General features: G+C 39.6%; 1 pseudogene across 1 annotated transcript in view; it reads right to left on the reverse strand.

Annotated features, from left to right (window-relative positions):
- LOC143249075 (myogenesis-regulating glycosidase-like) overlaps window positions 1–13,720 on the reverse strand; it is an 83,598-nt pseudogene that overhangs the window by 21,518 nt on the left and 48,360 nt on the right. Inside the window, exon 2 of the transcript XR_013027505.1 lies at window positions 6,399–6,661. The product of XR_013027505.1 is annotated as a myogenesis-regulating glycosidase-like (transcript). The remainder of the gene's footprint in view (window positions 1–6,398; window positions 6,662–13,720) is intronic.

Consider the following 13,720-nt stretch of genomic DNA (forward strand, 5'->3'; position numbering starts at 1 on the left):
AAACTCTAGAAAAAGTAAACCTCTCACTCGGCATCAAGCACATCACATTCCTTGGCATCACTTTCGACTCCAGCTTAACATGAAAAAACATGTTAACAACATACATTTATCCATCAAAAAACGCATTTCACATTTGATGACCATATCTAGAAAACATTCAAACTGCTCACCAGAAAATATAATCCAAATATACAAGGTTTACATCCGTCCGTTAATAGAATATGGATGTCAGGTCACATACAATATGTCTAACAACACATTACAGAAGATCCAAATACAACAAAATAAAATATTAAGAGCAGCAACCAGATTACCATCATACACACCTGTAAACTACATACACCAAATCAGTGACCTCCCCACCCTCAGAAACAAGTTCACAGAAATATCATAAAAATATTACATAAAAGCAAAACACAGAAACGAACTAACTGCGTCATTATGTAAATTAGTCAGTGCACCTACAAAATACATTTCACCGTAACATTTCAACAATTACAAATCACTCAACAAAACACATAATCACAGATAAGGTGAATATATGTTTATATTTATATCTATTTCTTTTCAGATCCGGGCACAGGACAGGTAAACTTTCGGCGCCTGTCCTGTGAAAGTGGGTTTTCTCGGGGCACTCCCGTTTCCCTCCACATCCAAATCTCAGGCATTGGATTTTTAGATCCTAGCCAAAGCAATATTCTTGCCCGGCCCTGAATCCGGCCGTTGTAAGTTAAGTTGATATCTCGTCCGCTTTTCGGATTGCAGGTTCCTGTCTGGCTTACTTCCCTTGTGCCGCTTTTGTCTCGCTCCACCTTTCCTTTTTATAATGCCCCACCTCACTTCATCAACTTAAACAAGCCAAATAAAATTACAAGAAAACTTCCACGTAAAAGTAAATAAACTTCCAAACTTCCATGAGGAGGGACGAAGAAGAACCACAACGTTCCTGGCCACCCCTGTCGGGGAGAGAATTCCTCAGACTTTTCTCTCTCGGCGCCCAGGCCGTGAAAGTGGGTTTCCTCGGGGTAAACCTAAATCTCTGGCATTGGATCTCTAGATCCCAGCCAAGGCAACATTCTTGCCTGGCCCTGAATGGAGCCGTTTAAGTTAATGTATCGTATTGTCGGGCGTCAGGCGATTCTGACCACGAGCTCTGACCTGACTTACTTCCCTTATGCCGCCTTTGTCTCACTCTCCTTTCTCACGCATCATTTTCATATTGACCAGCCTCACTTCATCATCTTAAATAAGTCAAAGCAAAAATACAGGTAAACTCCCACGCAAAGTTAAATAATCTTTCACGTAAGGGGGAGGAAGAGGAACTACAGCGTTTCTGACCACCCCTTCTGGGAAGAGAATTAATTAGACTTCTCTCTCTCTAAACTAAACCCTTGCCAAGTTCGTTTGTGTTTTTCGACAAACTAGGTGTTTCAAGGGCGACGTCGAGGAGAGAGGATGTTCAGTGAGCAGCAGCGAGTATAGTATAGCGAACGAGCGTTCATTTGAATTTGTGTGCATATTAGTTTTACTAAAAAAAGCAACCCCTTAGTCCTTATAAACACTAGTAAAAGCAATGAAGAGCAGATCTATGAACAAGGTTATGACTAGATCCACTGGAGAAGCCATGTCTAACGAAGAGATCATTAAAATGCTGAACAAGGCGATCGAAGGACCAGCCTCGGAAATCTCGAGCTCTCCCACAGACGTATCAGACAGTGATAATTCGGACTCGGAACCAGAACAACCAACCAGCCAGCCGACTAAAAAAAGGAGAACCAACCATGGAGAAACGAAGACAAAAGAAGAAAAAGGCTATGATAAGTAAGGTTTTGAATAACTCTACTAGCTCTAAGAACCACGAAATAAACAATACAACCACTAACACAGATAATGTTAAAACTAACAACATCCCCAGGATTTCAAACACTCAAGCACACACGTATCCTCAATACAGAATCTTAACTTTGTTTATTGAAGGCATACAGAACACAACACACATTCCTCAGATTGTTATACAACTGAGATTATATTTCCCAGGCATCCAATTTACGGATATCAGACGACTTCCCAACGGAAGAGTTATGATTAAATGCACACGACTTCGCCCACATTTTGGCCCATTGGCCCACGAATGCCTTAGGAGTCAAAGCCACGATCCAGACACCCAAAAACAACACCACTCAAACAACTGTAGTTATCAGAGGTGTCGATTTTGACATCGAAGATAATGAAATCACGGAGGAACATAAAACACAAGGCTACAACATAACAAAAACAAAACGAATAATATTATTCAGAAGGAAATAAAAAATCTCCACCCTGTTAAGGTAACCGTAAACACGAAATACGATCAAAATAAATTACTAAAAGGTGGTTGCTTCACATTCTTAAAAAAACACGCAACAGAACCGGTGAAACCACATCAGTAAACAATGCTACAAATGCCAAAGGTTCGGACACACTAAAGTTAATTGTATGGCCAAAGACAGATGTGTGAGATGTAGCGGGCCTCACAAGGTCGCTCATTGCTCAAATGAGCGCAACCAAGTTACATGCGCAAACTGTCAAGGCCCACATGTCGCCAGTTACAAAGGCTGCCCCAAATATACACAGATCAGAAATATTATCATATTTAAAACCATGAACACCAACACACAGCCTCTCAACATTCCCTCAACTCATACCACAAAACCACTGCTAGAAACTCCAACAGTCTCACAGACCACTAACTCAACCACAAACAACACGCACATACGCCGAAGCCGATAAGGTGAATATTTTGATACTTATATGTATTTCTATTCAGATACGGGCACAAGACAGGTAGAACTTTCGGCGCCTGTCCTGTGAAAGTGGGTTTTATGGGGACAGTGGCCATTATCACGGGACGTTCCACTGATTAATGTGGAACTGGTCTGCGTCTTGCTTCTTTTCTGCCGTCGGGCTCCGGACTTGTTCACTTCCTTTTAGCCGCTTTTGCCTCTCTCTGCCTTCTTACCCGACATTTTCATACTGCCCCAACTCACTTCATTGCCCCAAACAAGTCAAATTAAAATACATGAAAACTCCCACGTACAGATACATAATCTTCCACGAGCGGGGACGAAGAGGAAGTGCAATGTTCCTGAACACTTCTGTTGGGGGAAGAACTCTTCAGACTTCTCTCTCTCTCTAAAGTAAACCCCTGCCAAGGTTTCATTTTCGTTAAACACGTTGACCTGAAGACGAAAGGCGAAATACTTTCGAAACGTCGTTCTCTATACATGTCTCCACAACAGGCAGTTGCCGTCCATTCTACAAAGTTTCATCGTGAATACTTTGCCTAAACAATCTATCAAAGAATGACAGATAGTTTTACATCTGATAAAAACGAATGCATGGTCGCCTGCTTTCTCGATATTGAGAAAGCATTCGACTCATTTTGGCACAATGGGTTAATACATCGGTTGACATAAATGAAAATATCCCAGGGAATTATTTACTGCTCCCAAGTTTTTGAAATATAGAACCTGTAAAATAAATGTAATAGAGCCTACTCGGGGACATTCACACCTGAGGCTGGCGTCCCACAAGGAGAGGTGGTTAGTCCTATCTTGTTTATTATGTGAGTAATTGGCCACTAAAAGACCTAAATTATGGCTACGCGTCAAAATTCGCTGCCGATGTAGCGGTCTGGAAAAGTGCCCCGACCTTATAAAAAGCATTGACTAATCTCCAACCAGTACTAAAAACCTAAAAGAATACTGCCAAAAATATAGAATACAAATAAATGCACCCAAAAACCAAGTAATTTTATTCACAAGATCAAACAAGCTGAAAAAGATTCCCCCCTCCCCAAACTTTACGTGAACAGACCATTACTTCGGCAAAATTCTTGGGTTAGACCTACCATACCAAATTATCATGGGTTAAACGCACCAACAGTATACTGACCAGAACTTGGAAACGCGTAATTATGCAAGAAGTCTAACCAGTAAAAATCAAGGAACCTCTCCAGATAACGTAATTAAATTTTATAAAGAGACCTATTATAGAATACGCATGTCCAGCATCGATAAACATATCTTAGAAACAAATAAGTAAACTACAGAAAATTCAAAATTCAATTAACCCACAGCATACAAAATACCACGCAGCACATCATCAGTATTCATACACAAGTACACAAACATAGACATTATCCAATAGACTCTTGCATAATTCTTTATATAATTTCCATAAAAAATTGGCATAAAAATGATTTATGTGACCTCGATAGATACTACATACATTATGCAAATAAACCTAAGTTCCTCTCTCCCATGAATATTTCGTACCCCGTTAGTACATCGGTAAGTCTACGGATTTACAACGTTAAAATCAGGGGGTCTATTCCACTGGGTTGGGCTCAGAAGAGAGCCCGATGTGGCTTTGCTATAAGAAAAACACACATGCCCGTGAATATTTATTTTAAACTAAGTACCGGTAAAGATTACCACAGAAATAGAAAATAACCAGGCCACCGACTACTGGACTACTATATATATATACAAACATATATCTATAGTCTTTATATAAGTAAAAACGGCTAGTATGGACAGAGTAAGCACTATGTAAAGGAGCGAACAACGTTTCAACCATCTTCGGTCATCGTCAGGTTTACAAAGAAAGAAAGCGGTAACTGACTGATAGCTGACCACATGTTTGAAGAGGGTTGCGTAATTGAGTGTAGGAATGCAGAGGGCGTGCTTAGATGTTGAATATATTTATTAATATAGGTATATAGGTGTTCCTTTGTATTGATTTATTTTAGGCTTGAGTTGTTGTATCAGTAATGCTTCTTTAATTTTGCGTTTGTTTATGTTTGTTTCTCATGTGGTCAGCTATCTCTTTCTTTCTTTGCGAACCTGACAATGACCGAGAAAGGTCGAAACGTTGTTTGCTTTCTCTACCCATACCAGCCGAATTTACTGATATAATTTTCTCTACAAGTGGGTTTTCTCGTCATCACGGATATAGTCTTTACCCACATTAGTGTAGGACCTAATTAATTAACATTATAAGAGTATTAATGTAAATGCTTCCTAATCAGGCCTACCAAATGAAATTGCAGATACTTGTGAAACGTTCAAAAGAGAAATGATATACTTGTACAAATGTGCCTGTTGACAGTGCAAGGACATTGTCTTGAAAGGGGCTGGAGTAAGTGCGGGTTACTCTGGCTCTCGTGTAGTGTCTACAGTTACATTTAAGAGAAGTGTTAACAAAAGTTAAGGAAGGAGAAATGGGTCGAATGACCCTGACCCTCCAGGGTATAACCATCACCTGAACACCAACAAGGAGATAAGCGACCGAGAAAGGAACTTCTAGTAGCAGCATGCCCCTAGCAATGCGCTCTCCAGTATCACTTCGTTGGTGTCATCGTCTCTACCCCTCCCGAGGCAGTCAATGAGTGCGCGCGTCTAAACATTCCCGATAACTAATGGTGACCAGATGTCTTGATGTCTTTCGGGATGCCTAAATTTTCTAGGTTTCTTTTTCAGCAACTTATAGCTTTGTTATTTCTTCGGAAATACGGCTCTCAACTATTAGTAATCAACAGGTTTATTTTTTAATTAGTGAGGAAATTATCACACAGCTTGGTATGACTCAGCAGATCCTACGTCGTAGCCTCTGAAGTTAGCTAAAAGGTAGGAAGCAGCAGATGATATATCACTTTAGCACATACGATACATCGAGTATGTAATTTTACACTCAACAAAGCAAAAGAGAAATATTTTGAATACAAATGGCAAGTGTTGTTCACAACTGATGTTCGATTTTCAAGTCGTAATGCATTTATACAAAGTTACACAAGAATGAACATGAATAAAAGTTACCCAGTTGACAAACTGCTACAGAATAAGAAAGTACTTAGAAAAAATCACTCGTAAGAGGGGCATTTCTTGTAGCAATATCTTCAGTAGAAGTATTACATTCATATGATTACATTTATTACTTGCATAATTAGTCGTTTATAATTTCTCATACTCAAGACCTGAAAAACTGAATGTACTTTAGTTTCCACATTTAAAAATTGGTCACCCTCCGTATAAACTTTACCTTCTATTGATAGCTTGAAATGTTAATTAATTCTCCTGTTAGAGAGACACTAAAATATTTGCTTCAGTAACACCTACTTATTTCATATTTATTATTGTAAACGAGGGTAGTGTTCTTGTAGTCTTGTTTTGTGGTAATGTTCCCATGAGCATCTTTTAATCGAGGTTTGAATTTATTCTGTTATAATTGCGTTTTGATACAATAGCAAAAACTTCCAACACTTTCAAAATGTATAATTTGTTGTTTTTTTTCTATTTTCTTATTATCTAAATACTTACAGCATTACAAATAAAATAATATGAACATACGATACATACTTTGTTTGGAATGTTTTTTCTCACTTGTCCACTAGATGGAGATTTCTTTAGCTTTTCAGAATTTTTCCAAACATTGAAATGAAGAGAGGAAAGCCTTCTAGCAGCTTCAAGAGTCTGAGATAAGGATTCTGCTGGTACAGAAGTAGCTTCACTCGCAAGAGACCTCATGCTGCTAACGGTTGCCTGGTTTACCTCAGCTCAGTAAACACCACTCTCAAATGACAAGTCTTCTGTACTAGCATTACCACGAAGCTCCATGTTTCCTGAAAAATTATAAAATTATAGTAAACGTGTCTCTAAGATAGCATTAGAAAAGTTTTATTTTTAGAAACAGTAACTTGTCTTCACAGTTGTCTCTCAGACATTCTTATTATAAAGGGAATAACATAGGTAGTTAGTACGTGTGGTCACTAGTTTGGAAACACTCCTTCTTAATGAAAATTTGAAATTGACTATAAATGTGGTTTACAGTACATTAGTTATATTTAAAAGCTTTTGAGTATCCATTCTTTGATATATTGTTTAGGGAAAGTATTCATGATGAACCTGTATAGAATGGATGGCAACTGCTAACTGAACACGAAAGGCGGAAGACTTTCGAACGTTGTCCTCTACACTTGTCTCCACAACAGGCAGTTGCCGTCCATTCTACAAAGTTTCCGCTCAAAACTTTACAAAAGGCTATACGGATGAAGCCCCCCTTCCCCAATTTTGTAGTGGTAGATTAGATGGAAAGTACTCACAGCCAACGTTTGAATAATAAGATTTGACCTTGTCTCATACCCATGATCCCTAAGTGTAAATCGCGCTTTTTGTGACAAAAGTTCACAAGGTCATGAATCATTGGATTTAGCGGGTATACTGACCAATAGGACTTGAACGTCCCATAAATTGATTTAAAGAAAGATAACTCTAGAATTATTGATGCTCTACACTTGTATGTTGTTAATTCAGGTAATCGATAAAGGATATTATACAACACGTAAAGCCCACTTTAGAATAGCTTCAGATAAATCTTGGTATGCAAATGTTTCTTTAAGAACAATGGAAAAGTCAGTGATGATCACAAAGTTTAATTACTGGGCCAATAGAAGTGCAAAGGTTGAGAGTTAGGAAATTTTGTTAACTTGCCATATTTTATTCTTCTGCATTGGTCTGTGCTATTGAAGACCTTTTACACAGAATGAGCTAAAAAGCCAGGTGAAAAATCCATGATGTTCTGTCATAATTATTCCTCATTGTGAACTGATGACTTGTCGGACGGTAATCTGTCGTAATACCCACCACCTGAAGCAGCCGTTCTTAACACAATAGCGGGATACTGTAAAAATAATAACGGCGCCCAGTTGAAATTACTGAGTGTATTTGGTAAAAACGCGAGTTGAGACCCTCAGTATGCTAATCACTAGGCCAAAGTCAAGCCCTAGTTTTAGTTACCCTCGTTTCAACAATATATTTCATATATTTGACTTGACGTAAAAAGCAGCTAGCTTGTAGCTACTTTGTGTCACTGCAAGCACTAAGATAGGGAAAAATTATAACCAAAATGTTTGACATACATAAGTTAGTTAATAAGTTGCATTCGACTTTGGTGATTCTATAGACTACTAAAATGAAAATGATGTATTTTTCTTTTGTTTTTTTGTTTCGTATTTTTACGTGAAGCTACTTAAAGATACTCTTGTTTGTCTAAACAGTGATTTGAATGTCACTCTTGTATCACACCCATGGTCTTCAGTGTGACATTATGTTGTGAACCACGAATCTTAAGATTCACGGTCCACACACTCTCAAATGTAGAAGTTATATAAAACAGTCCACGACACCACATTCAGTCACGTTCTAGCTGATGACCATGTATCTTGTCATAAGTCCTGCAGGGTAGTTTCCATTGTAAGTCTCCATCATTAAGCTTTCATGTCAAAAAGATATCACTGTTCCCTGCAATCCTCCCACACACCTCACAGTGTACGAGAACGAAAGTTTTCTGGCATCTTGTTCAACAGTATGATCATACACAAATCCATAGATGCTGTGTCCAACAACTTTTGGCATATTTTCTTATGAAATAGTGTGAATACCCATTTCATGCTGTTCAGGTAGAGTACGAGTTTATCGAATACGTCATACAAGCGACTTGTGAACAAGTATCTTGTGTTCCATTTTCAGATGAAGATTCTTAATTATACTACGTACTATAACTGGGGCACGTGGACGAATTTTTCTACTGACCTTTGTATTTATTTATTTTCACCTGCTACAATACGCCATACTATTTACCTGTCTGATTTAGAAATAATGAAAGTTTCTTTCTGCATGGCTCAAGATGATTCATTTTTCAATATCATTGAGCACACACAATATACTATTGTAGGAAAATTTAAATTTCTTATCTGAATAAGTCTATATTATCAGAGTGTATTAATAATTTTCATATAAAGGGGTTGTCGCATACTCTTGCCAAAAGAAATAAATTTTTGGTGGCATCACACAATTTAAGAATGCCAAAAATGTCAAAATTTAGTTCTGAAACATGGCGTTGCAACACCACTTTTGTTATGATTTGTCAATCTGTATATTCAAAATCGTCTCAATGTAACGTAATCAGCCCTCTGTATTATTCACTGTTCTCAGTTTCTTTGAGGATTGATTGATTGATAATTTGTAATTAAGCTCAAAGCTACACAAAGAGCTCTGCTCATCACGGTTATCAAAATCCGGTTTTTAGCAGTATGAGTCTCCTGTGCCATTAGGGGGTTTATTTGAGAGAATATATTTACTAATATTGTTTCGAAATAAACAAATCAAAAGCACAGTATGATTCACCAGTTAAAAAGTAAAATTCTAGTTCTTTGATAAGAAACTTCAGTGCTCCTGACTTCTTAAATTCCTCAGCCAATACTTTCATAAGTTTTCCTCGAAAATAATACATTTTTCTTGGAGTAGGTTTAATAATTCGGGGAACAATTTCATGGGTAGTCACTGTTCTTATAGTTGGCCCCTCCGTGTTGATTCTAGTACGTGGTGAGGGGACCTCTCAGAGAAGGTTCTATTTTTTTCAGTTTACCTCCTCTGGGATCTAAACATCCACCCACGTGTTTACCGTACGTGGCGACCCGTGAAAGGGAGGAAAGGATCCTGGTGGTTGAGGGTTCCAACCCTAACACACAACTTTGGCCTTGAATTCCTGTAGACGGGTGGCCTTGGGGTGGCCCCCTGGGGTCAATTGGCTGGTCCATTTTGGCTAGGGTCAACCAAGTACCAGTGTTGGATGTTCTCAACAGGTGTTGTGGACATCATATTGCTGAAACGTCCTTGTTTGGCATTGTAGTGCGTCCCCTCGTAGGACTCCATGGTAGAGGGTTCAGTGTGCACTGACATGTTCCTTTTTTATTATGGATCCTACAAATAAAAAATAAAATAGTGGAAAACAGTCCATAGGTAAACAACCATGTCTTGAAGATTCTAAGTAGCAATCTTCAACTTCTGTAACACTTGTACCTCATTTTCTTATACTATATTCTCTTTCAGACAAACCTTTAGGTCAAATGTTTCCCTTTTTTTATTCAGAAGGGACTAGAGAGACTTCCTGGCTCTCCAAAGTCAGTAAATTTGCTTCGATCTGGTGACATATTGGTGGAAACATCCACATCTCAACACAGTGAACTCCTCTTGCATTCAAAGGTGATTGGGGATATACCTATTGATGTTACACCTCATGCTACTTTGAATTCATCATGAGGTGTTATTGTTGCGAGGGATTTGAGTCAGAGATTCTCGCTGGTTTCTCCACCCAAGGAGTTTCTGCAGTGAAGTGTATCTCCACTCGCAAAGATGGAATTATGATGCCGATTAATATCCTCGTTCTGACATTTACATCACCACGTCCACTGCCACCATGAAGGTAGGTTATCTTAATTGCAGTGTATAACCATACATTCCAAACCCTGTCAGATGTTTCCAATGTCAGTGGTTTGGTCACTCAAAGAAGTCATGTCATGGTTCTTTGACATGTGTTCGTTGAGGTGGCAAGGACCACGATGTCTATGAGTGTGAAACAAACTCTCATTGCGTCAATTGCAATGGCTTTTCCCAGTCCTACTTTCGTTCTTGCCCTAAATGGTTGGAAGAAAAAGAGGTGCAGCGTTTGAAAACGATTCATAACATGACTTATCCTGAGAATCGAAAGTTGCTGTCCACCACTTCATCTCGGACATATGCTGCTGCACTTCATTCCACTACTATAGATCTCTCTGTGCCTCCAAAACAAATGAAAAGTCTTTTGACCTCCATGGTTAAAAAACTTGATGAATCAACTTCAACACCCATCTCTGTCCCTTACATACATTCTAACAAATCCCAAGATCCACTTCCTTTGGTTGTTGGTACATGCATTTCCTCGAATGCATCTTCTCCTTCCTCAAGATGCAAAACGATCATTCGTTCACGTCCCCTTCCAACAGCGAAGACCTGTCCAAATGACCCAGGCCAGGATCCATGGAGGTCTATAGACCTCCCTCGAATAAGGACAGTAAGGAAAAGAGACATAGTCATAAACAGAAGGGTTCTGTACCAAATTCGCCTTCACATAAATAAAAGTGGCCACCTTGATTACAATGGAACTGTCGAGGTTTACATTCCAAACTGGATGACATCAAAACGCTACTTCCTACTATCCTGTATGTCTTTCCTTACAGGAAACATTTTTGAAACCTGCCGATACAGTCACCTTTCGATGGTTTTCTTTGTACAGAAATGACAGGCTGTGTGATGGACAAGTGCATGGATGGGTGGCACTGTTGGTTTATCAGCATGTGCCCAACCTGTCTTTGCCACTCGACACACTTTTGGAGGCCGTAGCCATCTGTGTTTCCTTGGGTCATACCATCACTGTTTGTTCTCTCTACCTGTTGCCTGGAGAGACATATGATCAATCAGACCTTGATATTCTCATTGAACAGTTGCCATCTCCATTTTTAACCCTGGGGGACTTTAATGGACATTATCCCTTCTGGGGAAGTACTGATGTTGATAGGAGGGGTCGCTCCGTAGAGCGTGTGCTCTCTGATCACAACTTTTCTCTTTTCAGCACTGGTTTTTATACTTATTTTCATGCACCTAGTCAGTCCTTTACTACTATTGATCTCTCAATTTGCTCCCCTTCATTATTATCCCATTTTTCGTGGGGGATTAACAATAATCCAAGAGACAGTGATCATTTTCTTATACTTCTAAAAGACTGGCCGTGGTCGATGCCACCCGACTCGCGTGCCCCGGCAGAAGCTGGATCATGCAAACTGGCCTTCTTTCACTGCTCTCGCAGAACTTTATCCTGCCATCCTGCACTGACCAGATTGTGTTCAGTAGTAATTGACTGTATTATACAAGCAGCTGCTCAATATAATCCTAAATCCTCGACACGTTTTCCACTATATCCTCGTCCTTTCGAGCTGATTCTCTCTATGACACTAATCGTCTCTTTACACTGGTGGAACTCAAACTGGCCCTTCATCGGTCTGGCAGTACATCATTTGGTCCTGATGATGTACACTATGAAATGCTGCACCATCTATCTCCTGCTTCTCTTGCTATTATTCTGATTATTTTTTAACTGGATCTGGTAGGAGAATGTTTCTTCTGATACCTAGCACCTGGCTATTGTCCTACCTTTCTCTAAGCCTGGGAAGGATTCCAAGATTCCTTGAAAGTACCATCCAATAGCTTTGATGAGCTGTCTCTGTAAGACCTTAGAGAGAATTGTTAATGCTCGTCTTGTTTGGTTTCTCGAATAAAACAACCTCCTCTCGTCGGCTCAGTGTGGGTTCCAACAACAGCACTCCACATGCTCGGTGGGTAAGATGCCAAAGCCAGAAGGAATCTTGGATTAAGTTCACAACCAGCAGATCTTGTTCCACCAGTTCCAAAGTCACATGGGACAAGATTCGAAAGGTCAGTAGGCAATATAATTCTGTCCCCCTCTCGATCTTGCTTTCCAATTGCTAAGAAGTAGCTGATACCGAGAGCATTGCCAAAACTCTAGGTAAAACCTTTTCCAGGATATCTAGCACTTCTGCCTCTTCCTTCATCTTCTTGGCCATCAAGACTCGGGCAGAGCAATCACCTCTTTCCGTTCAAGCTAATTGTCTATGTGACTATAATTGTCCCTTTACACTGGTGGAACTCATACTGGGTCTACGTCAGTCTAGCAGTACATCTGTTGGACTTGATGATGCACACTATGAAATGCTGCAACATCTATATCCTGCTTCTCTTGCTATTCTTCTGATTGTTTTTAATTGGATCTAGCAGGAGAATGTTTCTCCTGATGTCTGGCTCCAGGCTATTGTCCTACCTTTCTCTAAGCATGGGAAGGATCCCAAGATTCCTTCAAAGTACCATCCAATTGCTTTGACGAGCTGTCTCTGTAAGACCTTAGAGAGGATGGTTAATGCTCGTCTTTTTGGTTTCTCGAATAAAACAACATCCTTTAGTCGACCCAGTGTGGGTTCTAACAACAGCACTCCACTGTGGACCACCTTATTCGACTTAACATCAATCAGAGAAGCCTTTCTCAAACGACAACATCTTGTATCAGTATTCTTTGACACTGAATAAGACTTATAATACAACATGCAAGTATGGTATTTTGCGAGACCTTCATATACATGGGTTACGTGGCCATTTGACCTTTTTATTAATTTTTCAATGGACAGGAGATTACAAGTTCATGTGGGTTCGACACTTTCCCGTTCTTTTCAACAGGAACTTGGAGTACCTCAGAGCTGTCTTTTGAGTGTCGCACTTTTCAGTACAAAAATTAATGCCATCACTGAACAACTTCTTTTCACTGTTGCAAATTGTCTCTGTGTCGACGACTGACACGAAATTGAAATACTGCCCTCAATCGTTTACTGAAGTGGACCACAGCAAACAGCTTTAACTTCTCTCTCTCTCTAAAACCGTCTGCATACACTTTTGCTGCTAACAGGGTATTCACCTTGATCCTGAACTCCGTATTGGTGAAATTGTGCTGCCTGTCGTCCTTGAGACAAAATTCTTGGGGCTTATCTTTGACTGTAAGCTGAACTTTATACCACACATCAAACAGCCGCGGGTCAAATGTACAAGAGCACTGGACATCCTCCATGTCCTCTTTTCCACCACTTGGGGAGAAGATCAATGTTCTATGCTAAAGATATATCGTGTTCTTATTCGATAAAAACTCGACCATGGATCACTAGTCTATGGCTTTGCCAGAACCTCGGCCTTAAAGATGCTGGACCCTATTCACCATCAAGGACTTCGGCTCTGCACTGGGGCTT

Source organism: Tachypleus tridentatus, chromosome 4 (assembly GCF_004210375.1).
Source record: "Tachypleus tridentatus isolate NWPU-2018 chromosome 4, ASM421037v1, whole genome shotgun sequence".
Taxonomy (NCBI): Eukaryota; Metazoa; Arthropoda; class Merostomata; order Xiphosura; family Limulidae; genus Tachypleus; species Tachypleus tridentatus.